The following is a 15,600-nucleotide window of genomic DNA, read 5'->3' on the forward strand; positions in this document are numbered from 1 at the left end:
TTAACACTGGTGATAATATGTTTTTTTTTGTTAAATCAAAAACATATTTTTGATTCAAACCTTATGTTCTGTTGCCTTTCAGAAAAGAAAAAGGAAGAACCAGAAGGTCAGCAGATGTTGAAGGAGGTATAATCAAGGTAAACACTTAGATAGCTAGGAAGTGGTTTCTTAAGCAAGGGTGGCTCTAAAAATTCCTACATACCCTCCTTTGATCGTTGGGCTTTTATTTTTCTTTTCTGGTCTAAATATTATGATGTAAATTTGGGGTTGGAATCCACTGAAGCTGGCAACAGTTAAATTAATCCTTCTTTTTAATGAAGACATGCTTATGCTTGCTAACAACTGCAAGATTATTTGGATTTACTTAGTTAAAGGAAAAACAGGATGTGAAAAGACAATGTGAAGTTTCTGTATCATCACTTATTCCTCTGACCCTACTGTTTTTGTTTGTTTTAGTTACATTTTCAAACATTCTCTCGTTTTCCCATGTTCTGTGTTCTCCTTAGAAAATCTTCTAATAGCACAGATTACAAACAGGAGTTCCAGAAGTGCTGACTCATCACAGCAGATGCCCAGCGGTTTGGCAGGAGTCTTAACTTGAAAATGTTGAGACTGGCCCTTTTAAAAATAAGTCCATGGCAGCAGATGTCACTGTTGGTCTATCTGAACTCTGGGGCACTTGTTGACAAAGCAATTGCTCATGAGCGTAGAAGCCTAGTAATCCTAGATTTTAGACATTTCATCATGGCCTGTGGCACCAATTTAACAGTCCATTTCTCATACCTGAAACTTAATTTAATTATATAGAACTTTTAATATTATAATTATTGTTACTTTCACATTAGTATCATTTTCCTTTTTTAATATAAATCTTTTCCATGAAGCCCATATTTTCTTTCTTACCTCCCTCTTTCTGTTTTCTGTTCCTAATTATGCGACAACTTTCTCTTTTCTGCTTATGTGTACTTACTTGTTCATGTAAGGATCCCTATAATTCTCACATTTTTCAAGATACTATACTTTTTTCAACATTAATTTTTGTGCTGTTAACTACAATGCAATTAACCTTTACTTTTCTTAAAAAGCAAAGCTGTGCAAGTAATATGCCTGTTGTCTCTCAGCAACATGTCCTCCTTTTTTGACACTAGTTTGTAATGCTAGGGCTGTGACTTTGCAAATTTCATACCTCTGATTTCATCGGCAGCTTTTTGAAATTATTAGACAGAGACTTGAAGTTATTGAGGAGTGGGGATTGGAAGAGGAGACAAGACTTCCTTCCTGTTTTAAAATTTGTTTTATTCTTGTTGGCTTCTATTCTAAAATGGCAGTTCTCCTAAGTGTTAGGTAGTGGTCTCCATGGTGGAAGTGGCTTTAGCCTCCAGCTCCTGTTGGCACTTCAGAAACGGCTTATCATTTCCCCCAGAGAACCAGCAGCAGCCAGCTCAAGCCTCTTCCTTAGATTACCGGATCTGGTGGCTCCGCCTCCTGTTAGCTCCATCTTTTCCCATTTGTTCTCCTAACCTCAGGCATTGTAGCTACTTCCTGAGTTACCTCTATGTGACTTTTTTACTTATTCATCCTTCTGACACCTGTGAAACCAGTTTCTTCCCTTAAATCCTCTGTTGAAAACAATTTGGTTTCTGTTTTCCTAACTTGTCTAATATATTTGCACCATCATATATATATTTGAAATTATATGTAATGTTAAAAATAGTAAAAAGCAAATAACAAATTAATTAGATTGTGTTTCTGATTTATATTTTAAAAATGCTTTTTGATTTTGGCTTTTATTATGTCATATATGTGATGATTTTGATTGCTTGATATGGAATATATCTTGTGAAATGTATTCATAGCTCCAAATATAACCAAAGCTTGGTTTTAAAATTAATAGTAATTTTTCTTTGTAAAAAGATCTTATCCTGGGGTTCCAGTTAGGTTTTGCAATTACTGAAATGACTTGCTATCTATTTCCTATTTTTGTTTAGTCCATACTCCATTACACAGAGAGAAAACTAAGAGCTGGAGAGATGAAGAGACTTGCTCAACATCATACATGTGAGTGGCTGGAAACATGGGGTGGAACCAAATCCATTTTTCTTTACTTTGCCTCAAGCTGCCTGTAGTTGCTCATGATTTTAGATGTATCGATTGCAAGGATTTGATAGCATTTTGCAAGAAATGAGCATAAATGAAATAACTAATCCAGGGTTTTAAAAACTAATCATCATTATATTAATGTACTATGCTGAGGAACTTAAGTTGAAAAGGAATGTTGGAGAACTTGTTACCTTTCTGTTCAAGTCAATTACCTCTTTATAATTAATATTTATTTATTTATTCATACTCTGTCAACTAACACTTATTAGTATGCAGTAATGTAATGTAGTATAATGACTTAGGTCAATGTATTAGTGTCATCTTGATTGTCATAGACCTGTCAGCATTCTCTCCTTCTGTTCATGGCACTGCTTGCATAAATTGGGTTACACTAACTTATCTTGTTTTTTTAAGTCTTCTCTATTCAACCCCTACAATCTGGTTCTTGCCTCTTCTCTATTGAAACAACCATTGAGTTCACCAATGACTTCCATATTGCCAACCCCAATAAATATTTTTATGATCTTGGCTTGACCCACTTTCTCTGGCAATTAATACTGTTTGATCGGTCCTTCCTTCCTGAAAATTCTCCCTTTTTTCCTGGGATACTTCTCTAATAAGTTATCCTTCTTTTCCTCCTACTGCTATTCCTTACATCGCTTAGGTAGAATCTTAAATATCTGTGATCTTCAGAGCTCTGCTCCTGGTCTTGTGCCCTACTTGTTATATTTTCTCCTCCACATGATCCTATTTTAGCCTACCTTCAGGCCTTCTGCCACTATTTATGTTCTAAAGATGTCTAAATCCCTGTCTTCAGCCTAGACAACTTCCATGAGCTCCAGAACTTTATGTACAGCTGCCTGCTGGAAAGTCACTGCATCCACATATATCTTGTTTGACTCATGCCAAGGTGAAAACGGCCCGGTTGTTCCATAGAACTGATGTTTATGGTTTCTTTTGAATAAACATAGAAATTCACCCTCTCAGTCTTAAAATTTGTGGAGCTACATTTGTCTTATCTTATATATTAAAAATTGTGAGACCAATAATCAGGCCTCTCAAATAGTATTGAGGAACTGAATCATAGGCCCTCACCTGTCATGATTGCCTTACTGACCACCTGCTACCTGTTGACCAACTCCTCTTTCTTACCCCTCCCGAATTCCTTTTGGAGCACATGCATAAAGCCTTTTTCCCTGGCAATACTCATCTTAGTAATTGTTTTTTGTATGGTGAGCAGCAGGACCTAGACTGAACCTCTAGTGTTTCAGTAACATATTTTGATTCCCTGACCAGGCACACATTGATTGTAGCTTAGCTGCTGCAGGCCGGAAGGGTTTCAGAAACCCTCCTAAGCAGCTATCTGCCCATTTTTGGCCAGAGGTGGGTCTTGGTCTCTCTTTCTTTAGTCTTGCTGCTGCCAGCCCCAACTACATTCCGATTGCCTAGGAAGAGTAGCTTTTGATATTTGACATCTGCATCTGGATGGGTTAGTGTATTTTGTGGGTACCAGACAGGGGGTGTGCTCTTCTCAATGTGGGGAATTCCAAAGGAATTTCCACTTGCAGGTTGAACAAGCTCAACTGATGGAGAGAGGAAGCATCCCAACTATTTCAATTTGGACACTCTTGGGACTTGTTTATTGCTGTGGCAGTTGTATTGTGTTTTAATGATTGATTGTGTGTGCATGTCAATATAGATCCCAGTATTCTTTGGTGTCTGGGGCAGTTTGGCATCTCCATGAGCCTCATTGCTAGTGAACAGGAAAGGGGGATGGAGTTCTGTGTATCCAGACTTTTATGCTGCTACTCTAAGCAGGGTCTCGTCTGGTTAGTACATGGAGTTCTTCTGTGATACTGTTTGGTCCGCAGGAGTTTTTTGGAGTCTGGGTAGGTTTGGCCTTTAAAAATCAAACTGCCATGGAAACTGTTTCACCCAAAATTTTGGTTCACATCCTTCATTGGATTACCTGTTGGGGCAAAATTTAGACATGTGAACATGTTCATAAAACTGAGTTTGTATTGCTATCTCATGGCTAGAGTTCAGAGGTAAAAGCTATTGGATCTTTGTTTATGTGTGTGTATATACATTTCGATGTATTTATGTGTATGTACATTTATTATGTTATATGTTGTGTCTACTAAATTGACAAAAATGAAGAGTGCTCATAAATTAAGTGAATAAGTCCAAGCAATTTTCAAGTTCAAATGATTTCAGTAATTCTTTAATAAACAAGCTGGCTTTAAAATTATTAATATAGAAATAGAAATGCCTTTGGAGTTGTCAGTCTACATTTTTGTCTGGGTTTTATAGTTGCATCTGCCAGATATTTTGAGGTGTCAGGGTTTGGCACAGGAGGTTATAAAACTATAAACCCAGCTAAAACACAAATAATCTTTGTGTGACTTTTTGGACACATTTAATGTTGTTAGTTTAATAAAAACACTTGAGTCTTCTGAGTTATTGGCAAAAATACCCATGGATTTAGGATTCTTACTTAGGTGAACACCTGATATTCTCAAGTTATAAAATGGTTAACAGGAACTAACCACCAGCTTTGTCTGATATCTCAGTTTTCAGAAGTAATTTAGATAAACTGTTTAAAAAATGAAAGAATAGAGTACCTGTAAATGGGATAAATGCTTATAGGTGAACTTTTTGTGTAATTTAAAATCTTAATTATTTTTGATGAGTCATCCAAATTATTTTAGATGTCTGGCCATTTTCAATTAAAAAAAGGTTTTTATATAAAGAAATATATTTTTAAAAATTATAGAAGGTTCTCAAATATAAAATACTAACATCTGATAGTTCAGGATTCCTCACTTCCTAGTAGTTTTCACTAAAACATAACGTTACTAAGAATAAAAACTGTAGTTAATATATAATTCTGAATGTAAAATGTGCCAGAGAATTTTTGTTCCTATTGAAAAAAAAGAATAATTTGTCTAATTCAGAATTTATCTAAAGGTTGAATCAATTTATGGACTGCGGTAAATTTTTGTCCTAAAATAAAATGACTTTTTTTTTTAAACAAGAGAAAATTTAAGACCAAACAGAAAATTTGAGCATGTCATACATTGTATAAGTCATATGAAGTTTTTCTCCTGTTTCTGTGTATGTCTATCTTCATGCACATACAGAGAAAATAGAAAGATAAAAAGTAAAACCTGATAGGAAATTGGAGAAATTTGACTAACATTACTCATAGTTAAAGCTCTTAGTCTTGATAAAGACAAGAAATATTATAAGGAAATACATTGGCAGTGTGGCAAATCTTTTTTTAAATATAGGTAAGCATGAAGCTAGATTTAGCAGGGAGTCAAATTTCACACAAATGCTTGTGCTGCTTGATTTCACACTGTGTTTGCTATTCTGCATTGGTGGTACTAGCATTAAAGTACTTACTTGCCAAGTGTCTAGAGTAAATTTCTTAAATATTCAAAATGTATAGTAGTATTGGTAGACTTAAAGACATTAATTTATATATCAAAAACAATATATTTATTGTGTGTGCATGTGTGTGTGTTTGTGTATGTGTTTTGGCTCTGGGTAACACTGTAGCCTCTAAGGTAAACTGAATAGGAGAAAAATTTGGGGTTGGTTTTTTGTTTATTTGTTTTTGCTTTCATTTTTCATTTATTTGCTATTTGTATTTCTTTGGGTTTTACATATATGTATATATACATATGTATTATATGCATATGTAAATAAATAGAAGCATAAAAATAAATAAGCATATCTGTACATATATATGTAAACCAAAGAAGAACAAATAGCAAGTAAATATATAACAAATAGCAAATAGATATATACATTATATATATTATAAATATATAAATTATATATATAAAACTATTTTTTAAAAAAATTTCTGGCTGGGCACGGTGACTCATGCCTGTAATCCCAGCACTTTGGGAGGCTAAGGCAGGTAGATCATGAGGTCAAGAGATTGGGACCATCCTGGCCAACATGGTGAAACCCTGTCTCTACTAAAAAATACAAAAATTAGCTGGGTGTGGTGACACGTGCCTGTAGTCCCAGCTACTTGGGAAGCTGAGGCAGGAGAATTGTTTGAACCCAGGAGGTGGAGGTTGCAGTGAGCCGAGACTGTGACACTGCACTCCAGCCTGGCTCCTGGCATTTAAAACTGAATTGGTTTTGCTTACCTATAATGATCTAGAGAGCTTTAAGAGTTTAAGTTTCCTAGCCAAAATTAAGACTTGACTTATTTTTATAAATTCAAAACAGAAATAGTACATTATTTTGTTATTTAAGAAAGTAGATGGGAATAAAATTGTTTAAATGGTGCTGATTTCAGATAATTCAGTTCAATCAATAATTTGAGTTAGTTTCAGATCTTTTGCTTTAGATAGTAAGGAAAGACTGTGATATGGATACAAAGTTTTAATGTTCAGGAAAGATTGGCCTTTTTCTTAAGGAAACTATATTGACGTATTTCTCTCAAATTATTTTAGTTGTGTTTAGTAGCATTATTAAAATCAAGTGACATTCACTTGGATTAAGTAGTAACTAAAAATATGAGACTTTCTAGTGATTTTTTAATCCCAAGCTTATGTGTGTACTTGCAAATAAAATAAGTACAAGTGTTGTCCTGGTTTGAAGACTCTAGTGGTGAAAGTTACCTAATATAGTTGTTCGTACTGCATTGAGAAACCAGTCCTAGAAGTGTGTGATGATACTCTTTTAAATAGCTGAAAACAAATTATTGTGTGCTCATTCTTACTTTGTCCCTGTTTTGTTATATAGTATTTAAGTAGATGGAGATTATCTTCATACTGAATTTCTAAAACTGATATTTGCATTTACTATTTTTTTTTATGATGGTAAAAAAGTTTATTGTTGCACATCGATAAGTTTGGCACGGGACTTATCACATTTTTGATACTTTTGGTCACAGTTGCATCACTAGAATGCTAGCAATTAGACATATGCAAGGAGTCACTTAACCACTTAATACAATGGTTTGAAGTGCCGCAGGCAGCAAGTACTAGACACCAAATGACAGTGTTTTAATTTGTGACATGTTAGTCACTCTACATGACACTCTACATGTTATCATGATAGAATGTTAGAGTCATGTTAGAATGATAGGACTCTATCATGAGAGTCATGTTAGAATGATAGGACTTTCTGCAGTATTAGTAAACTCAACCACAAATTTCTAGATGTTCTTTTATATGTCTGTAAACATTTCATTAAGCTTTGGCATCTGTTCTTATCATAAATGCATATGCTATACTTGATCATTTATATTGTTGATAGAAACTTATTTTATACCAAAGTAGTCTCTCTGCATATTATAGGTAGAATGCTAGTTTATTGTAACTTTATTTTTATATTGTTTTAAAAGTCTTTTTTATTTAACTTTGGTTAAATGAATAATTATTATTTTACAATGACCTATAATTCTGTTTTGATCAAATATTTAGAGCCCTTTAACATCTTTGGAAAATATCCTATTAATTAATCCTTGTGCTGTTAAGTTACAGGGCTTCGACTCCTGGGTCTGCAAACGACACTGATACCTGCTAAATCTTGAATATTGACATCAGCCAAAGCCTCATCTTCAGAAACTCAGGAGAGGTGACAATCAAAATGAGCTGCTTTTATGAGACACAGGGCCAGAAATGAAAACTATTCAATCCCTCTAGGCCTAGGGACTATTGTGGAAGAGGTGGATATGTGAGATTTTGAGGGACTTGAGGACTAAAATTAGTTATATATTTTATTTTGTGATGCGCTTATGTGCCCTTACATAGACCTTTAAAAGAGCTCACCATTTTAGACCAAGGTTGAAGAGACAACTCAGTTTGGGAGTTGTGGCTTCTTAATGACAAAGGAGATTCCTTTGAGTTGTAAACAATAGTGTAATCTTACTTTTTGGCTTTTAAAGTCTTATGTTGCTTAAAGAGTTTTAAAGATTATGAATATCTGCCTACCTCCAGTCCCATCTGGACTAGAACATTTAATTTGCTATATGTCTTGACTCTAATTCCTTTGGCCATAGAGGTTCCACTGAGAACTGGGTGAACCTGGGGCATATAGCACACTACTCTAGCAATGGTATGGGACAAAAAGTCCTCAGCCCCCCACTGACTGAATGGAGCCACTTGTGGCCAGGGGGAAACCGGTTGTCAAGAGACCAGTTCTACCTGGGAAAATGTCTTGCCCCTTACCCTGCTGAGGGTCTGTGTAGTCCCAAAAGTGGGTTGACTCTTAGCCTTATCCCATGACATCCCTTCTCAGCATGAAGCTGTCAGAAAGACTGATGACCAGATTCACCATGATTGGGGAATTGATAAATAGAAAGAAGATGCAAAAACTGGCCCAATTGTCCCATAGAACTGATGTTTATGGTTTCCTTTGCATAAAGATGGAAATTGACCCTCTCAGTCTTAAAACTTGAGAAACTTATATTTGTCTTATCTGAGTTCCTTTCGCAGGAAATCATCCAACAGGCCTCCCAAATAGTATCAAGTAACTGAAACTTAGAAAATTACTGCATCTGGACAATGAGATGTAAGCCCCACACCAGTCATGATTGCTTAACTGACCACCCACTTCCCGTTGACCAACTCTTTTTCCTTACCCCTCTATTTCTATTTTCCCACACATAGTTACATTACTCTCCTGCTGTAAAACCCCCTAATTTTAGTTGGTCAAGGAGGTAAATTTGAGACTGATCTTTCATCTCCTCAGCTGCAGCATCTGAATAAAGCCTTCTTCCCTGGCAATACTCATCTCAGTGATTGACTTTCTGTGTGGTAAGTAGCAGGACCTAGCCTGAACCCCTGGTGTTTTGATAACAGATGCTGCTATACACAAATGTAAATCTAGAGTCGCATGATCTGAGCATCAAGTAAAACTGGAAATATCTATTTTTACTCTCAGTTTTCTAATTTTTAAACTGTCAACAAATTGAAAAAAATCTTTTTTTTTTTTGAGACAGAGTCTTACTCTGTTACAGGCTAGAGTGCAGTGGCGTAATCTCAGCTGGATTCAAGCAGTTGTCATGCCTCAGCCTCCCAAGTAGCTGGGATTAGAGGCACATGCCTCCACACGCAGCTCATTTTTTTGTATTTTTGTAGAGACGGGGTTTTGCCATGTTGGCCAGGCTGGTCTCAAATTCCTGGCCTCAGGTGGTCCGCCTGCCCTGGCCTCTCAAAGTGCTGGATATAGGTGTGAGCCACTGTGCCCAGCTGAAAAAAATCTAAAATGCAGTGTAAGTCACACTAAACATGTGTCTAGGCTAGATCCAGTTTGCGGCATCTGTGCAGAGTCTGATTCACAACAGAATCAAGGGAGGTATGGGTATGGAACCTGGGAAAGAAAATATTTTTTTAAAAGATAGCATGTTTAGGGGAATAGGCAAGAATCAATGAGAAATATAAGATTGGGCTTTGTAGTAGAGCAGCAGCAGCAATGAGTCACTTAAGGAGTCAGGAGAGATCAGTCTTCCTTTTTTTAACATGCCAATTAACTGAAAGAATGGCTTTTATTGGGATACTGTTAACATATTTTATAATATTATACCTTCTCCTCATATCCATATCTTTATAGTTATTATCAGAAAAAGCCACACATGACCTTATGTAAATGATGGCAATTGTTAAGCACCAGGTGGCTTATTATTTTGAACCTTGGAAAGAAAAGAACCTGAAGAATGGGGGAACTGGCTAGGAAGGAAGAAGGGGCCTTGGAGAATGAAGACTACTAACATGTAGGTGGAGTGTTGTGGAGTGGAGCTGGTTGAGGATGGGGAGAAATGTAGCTCACGAATGGTATTTAATGCTTAGAAGGAAATGAGAGAGCTGGGGTTAGACAAAAGTGGAGATTAGCCAGGAATCAAGTCCTGGTGGGATGGGAGGTGACTTGGCAGTGTTGGTCAAAGTAGAAGCCAAGGTGGGATATTGAACTGGGTGGCCAAGATCAGAGCCAGAGCTATTGAATACAGAGCCAGGGATCTGGAGGCAGTTTGGAAGGATATGCATGAGGCAGTGTGCCAAGAATACATACCCCCTGGTTTGGGAATTTTCAAATGGGCAAGTTGCTAAGTTTGTAATATATATAATGTAACATAGTAATTCTTCTTAGGCTATTCTTTTAGTCAATGTTGAATTAAGAGTTAAACAAATTTAAAATCTGCAATTTTGTTTAAAAAATTAAAGCACCCAAACATATCATCTTTCCAACAAATGTTTTTTAAACAGATCTTTCAGCCAAGTTGCCTAAGAACAACAGTTGACTAGAACTGTACGTCTTCCTTCAAACACTGTCTACTGCAGAATGGAAACAGGAACCTCTGGGAATATCTGTGAGTCATAAAATGTTGTAGGGAACTTTCCAAAACCATTTTTTTTTTTTTTTTGCTAGGATAGAGAGTTCTAATCTCATATTGGCAGGATCTGTTGGCTGCAAGGTACATTGTTTACTTTGATTTCTTCTCAGCTGTTCTGCATGATCTTGGATCATCAAGTTTTTGATATATTAGAGCAGAAGAGTTGCATAATATGACAAGATTGTAACCCTTTCTGTTCTTTTATTCTCTTAAAATAGATTAAAAATCATGATTCTAATCTATGCTTCCTCCATGAGTATGTTTAATTCACTTGTCTTTGAAGGAGGTAGTTTGGATTAATCCCACAGTTCTAAAAGTTTATAGTACTGGTAATTGAAAACAGTTTTTTAAATTCAATTAAAAAGTGATGTCAAAAAACACTTCATAATGCTGCCAGAAAGGGATATTTCTGAATGTGTGAGTGTGCACTGGGGTTGTTTAATCTAGTTTAAATATTAGTGCTTGTATTGAGCAAAGTATATATACAAAGGCATATCTTACAAACATGGTATTAATGTCAAGAATGAATAAAAAAGTAGGCCAGAAAAGAATAGTTCCTAATTCTTTGGCCATAAACTCAACCTGAATCTAAACCCTTTGATATTTAATGGAGTCTGGATAACTTCTGAATTGACTTATTGTTTAGGTTTTTACATTTTTTTTTGTTTTTATTTAATGTTTGAAAGAGTGGTGTACTTAAAATGTGAAAGGTCTTAAGTTTACAATTCCAACGATTTTGACTATTGTACAAACCTGTACAGTCACCACTCAAGGCAATATATAACAGTTCCATCACCCAGAATGCTACCCGTATTCCTTCCTAGTCGCTTCTCCAATACCCTCCTCCAAACACCAGAGACAACATGGATTAGTTTTGCATGTGTTTGCCTTCATATACATTGACTCATACAGTATATATTCTTTTGGATTTGGCTTCTTGAGTCAAAATATGCGTAAGATTCATCCATATTTTTGCATGGATCAGTTTTTCATTTTTTAAAATTGTAATTGAGCAAAATCCTGTTATATGAATATGCCACCATTTTCCTTTCTCTTGATAATGAACATTTGCATTATTTCCAGTTTAGGTTATTGTAAATAAGGGCACTAAGATACTCTTGTAAAAGCCATTTTATGGACATAATTTTTTTTTTTTTTTGAGACGGAGTTTCACTCTTGTTACCCAGGCTGGAGTGCAATGGCGCCATCTCGGCTCACCGCAACCTCCGCCTCCTGGGTTCAGGCAATTCTCCTACCTCAGCCTCCTGAGTAGCCGGGATTACAGGCACGTGCCACCATGCCCAGCTAATTTTTTGTATTTTTAGTAGAGACGGGGTTTCACCATGTTGACCTGGATGGTCTCGATCTCTTGACCTCGTGATCCACCCGCCTCGGCCTCCCAAAGTGCTGGGATTACAGGCGTGAGCCACCGCGCCTGGCCCGGACATAATGTTTTTTATATCCCGTGGGTAAATTCCTGGCAGTAGGATTGCTGCATCACAGAACTATGATATTAAATTGCTGATATTCCACAGTGGTTGTACCATTTGACAATCTCAACAGCAATGTATGACAATTCCATTTGTTCCACATTTTTGCCGTTATTTGATTATTTGTCTTTTTGATTTCAACTACTCTAGTGAAATTAAAATTTTATCACATTGTGTCTTTATTATCATTTCTCTGCTTAACAACGATATTGAAGAACTTTTTATGTGTTTATTGGCCTTTCCATGTCTTCCTTCATGAGATGTCTCTTCAAATCTTCTACCAATTTTTAATTGATTTTTGTCTTTGTATTGTTTATTTTTAGGAATTCTTTCTATATTGGACAAGATCTTTGTCAGATAAGTGTTCTTAACATATTCTCCCAGTCCATGTCTTGTCTATTCATTTTCTTAATGATGTCTGTTTCAGAAAAATTGAAATGTAATTCACATGCCATCAAATTCACCCTTTAAGGTGAACAATTCATTGTTTTTTAGTATATTCACAAAGTTGTGCAACTATCACCACTATGTAATTCTAAACATCTTCATCATATCTCAGATATACCCCATATCTATTAACACTCACTCCTTATTTTCCTCTTCCCCCAGTCCCTTGCAGCTGCTAATTTACTTAAAAAAGTTCATGTGGAATTGCCTATTCTGGATAGCTCATGTAAATGGAATAATACAATCTGTGGCCTTTTGTGGGTGGCTTATTTCATTTAGCATGATTTATGGCTGCATAATATTTCACTGTATGGATATACTACATTTAAAATTCTTTCATCAAATGATAGGCATTTGGGTTGTTTCTATTATTGTCTAATACAACTAATACTGTTATAAATATTAATGTTCAGGTTTGGGTAAACATAAGTTTTCCATTCTCTCAAGTATATTTCTAAGAATGGAATTGCTAGGCCATATGACAGCTCTATTTCTCACTTTTTTGAGGAACTGCCTGTTTTCCAGCTGCCCCATTTTACATTCCCATCAGCAATGTATGAGAGTTACAATTTCTCAATATCTTTGCCAATACTTGTCTGCTTAAAAAAATTCTGTTGATTGTGGTTTGTTATTTGCATTTCCCTGATGACAAATGATTTTTTGATTATTATGATGAAACTAATATAAAGTGTTAATTTTTTTTCTTTAATGGCTTGTTTTAAGTTTTGTTCAACAACTATTTGACTACCTCCAAGGTCATGAAGATGTTCTCTTCCTTTTTTCTTCTAGAAGCTTTATGATTCTAGCTTTTACAATTAGATCAATGATCAGTAATGAGTTAATTTTTTTTTACAGATAATACGAAGCAAATGCCAAGGATTTTTTTTTTTCATATGGAGAGACAGTTCTCACATGGTTTTTTGAATAGGTTATAATTTCCCCTATTAAATTATCTTGACACCTTTTTTAAAAACCAGTTGACCATCTGTACATTGTCTTATGTCTGAAATCTTTATTCTGCTCTATTGGTAGGTATGTATATTTTTATGTAAACATGACATGATAGTTATAGCTTTATAGTAAGCCTTGAAACCAGGTACTGCAAGCCCTTAAACATGTTTTGTTCTCTTTTAACATTGCTTTGGCTTTTCTCATACTTTGTCATTCAATACAAATTTTAGAAACCGCTTATATTTACTCCAACAATGCCTGCTTACATTTAACTGAGACGGCATTAAACCTATCTATGAATTTGGGGAGAAAGGAGACCTTACAAATTTTAGTCTTCCAATTTTATGAAATAGTATATCTTCACATTTAATTACTTTAAGCAGTGATTTATATTTTTTAGTGAAGATCTTGAACTTCGGTTAGATTTAGTTTTCAGCATGTAATTTTTAAAATGCCATTGTAAACAGTAGTATATTTAAATCACAATTTCTAATTGTTGGCAGTATTTAAAAGGAATTAATTTTTGGACACTGATTATGTACTCTGAGACCTTGCTAATTCACCTTTTCTGTTTGGTTGATTTCTGGAAATTCCCTAGAGTTTTCTTCATATACCATAAAGTTATCTGCAAATAATGATGGTTTTACTTTCTTTACAATATTTTGGCTATTTTTCTTTTTCTTGATTTTTTTGTACTGGCTAGGGCTTAGTATCATGAAGTGATGAGGGAAGACACCCTACCTTGTTCCCAATTTTAGGGTGACAGCCTTCAGTGTTTTACTGTTATATAGGGTGATAGTTTTTTTTTTCTAAAGGAAGAAAAAAAATGAAGAAAGAAAGAAAGAAAAAGAATGAAGAAGAGGAAGAAAAAGGAAGAGAAAAAGAGAGAGAGAATGGGAGTATTGCTTTCTTGCCCAGGCTAGAATGCAGTTTAGTAATGGGTATTGAAAATGTCTTTTATACCAATAATTATACTTAATATCGACAGGAAGGAATAAGGGAAGAAAATAACAAACAAGCAGCCAACCAATATTTCATTTAAACCTATGAATTGCTATGCGATTACTGAGGAGTGATTTACTTCCAATTATGTAGTCACTTTTGGAATAGATATGAGGTGGTAATGAATGTTTTGTGTATTTGAAGTGGAGAGTTCTATAAATGTTTATTACGTTTACTTGTTCCAGGTCTGAATTCAAGTCCTGGATGTCCTTGTTAATTTTCTGTTTCATTGATCTATAGAATCGTTAGCTCTTCTTGTTACATTGATCCTTTTGCCATTATGTAATGTCCTTCTTTGCCTCTTTTGCTCTTTGTTGCTTTAAAGTCTACTTTATCAGAGGCGAGAATTGCATCTCCTGCTTTTTATTTATTTGTTTATTTTTACTCTCTGTTTGGTTGGTAAATCTTCCTCCTTCTCTTTGTTTTGAGTCTTTGTGTATCGTTGCATGTGAGATGGGTCTGGATGCAGCATACCGATGGGTTTTGGCTTTTTATCCAATTTGAATATATATGAGTTTAACACTGCTATTTGATGCTAGCTAGCTGTTTTGCCCATTAGTTGGTGTAAATTTTTCATTGTGTTGATGCTGTTTGCTTTTTGATATATTTTTGGAAAGGCTGATATTGGTTGTTCCTTTATATGTATAGTGCTTCTTTCAGAAGCTCTTGTAAAGCAGGCCTGGTGGTGGTGAACTCTCTAAGTACTTGTTTGTTCGCAAAGGATTTAATTTTTCCTTTGATTATAAAGCTTAGTTTGGCTGGATATGAAATTCTGGGTTGAAAGTTCTTTTCTTTAAGGATGTTGAATATTGGTCTCCACTCTTTTCTGGCTTGCAGGGTTTCTGCTGAGAGATCTGCTGTAAGTCCGATAGATTTCCCTTTATGGGTAACCTGACCTTTCTCTCTGGCTGCCCTTAGTATTTTCTCCTTCATTTCAACCCTAATAAATCTGGCAATTATGTGCCTTGGGGTTGGTCTTCTTGAAGAATATCTTTGTGGTGTTCTCTATATTACCTGGAATTGAATATTACCCTGCCTTGCTAGGTTGGGAAGTTTTCCTGAATTATATCCTGAAGAGTATTTTCCAACTTGGATTCATTCTCTTTGTCACATTCAGGTACATCTAGCAAACGTAAATTAGGTCTTTTCACATAGTCCCATATTTCCTGGAGACTTTGCTCATTCCTTTTTATCCTTTTTTTCTCCAATCTTGTCTTCTCGTTTCATTTCACTGAGCTGTTCCTCGAG

The 15,600-nt window shown here is 35.4% G+C and overlaps 1 long non-coding RNA gene across 1 annotated transcript in view; it reads left to right on the forward strand.

Moving 5' to 3' along the window:
* LOC105725147 (uncharacterized) overlaps positions 1-15,600 on the forward strand; it is a 194,883-nt gene that overhangs the window by 62,538 nt on the left and 116,745 nt on the right. The window contains exons 3-7 of the long non-coding RNA XR_001109219.2: positions 83-137; positions 1,989-2,058; positions 7,608-8,643; positions 8,824-8,888; positions 10,335-10,438. This is a non-coding gene — a long non-coding RNA (uncharacterized LOC105725147). The remainder of the gene's footprint in view (positions 1-82; positions 138-1,988; positions 2,059-7,607; positions 8,644-8,823; positions 8,889-10,334; positions 10,439-15,600) is intronic.

Source organism: Aotus nancymaae, unplaced genomic scaffold, assembly GCF_030222135.1.
Source record: "Aotus nancymaae isolate 86718 unplaced genomic scaffold, 86718_ANA_hifiasm-v0.15.2.pri h1tg000008l, whole genome shotgun sequence".
In the NCBI taxonomy this organism is placed as follows: Eukaryota; Metazoa; Chordata; class Mammalia; order Primates; family Aotidae; genus Aotus; species Aotus nancymaae.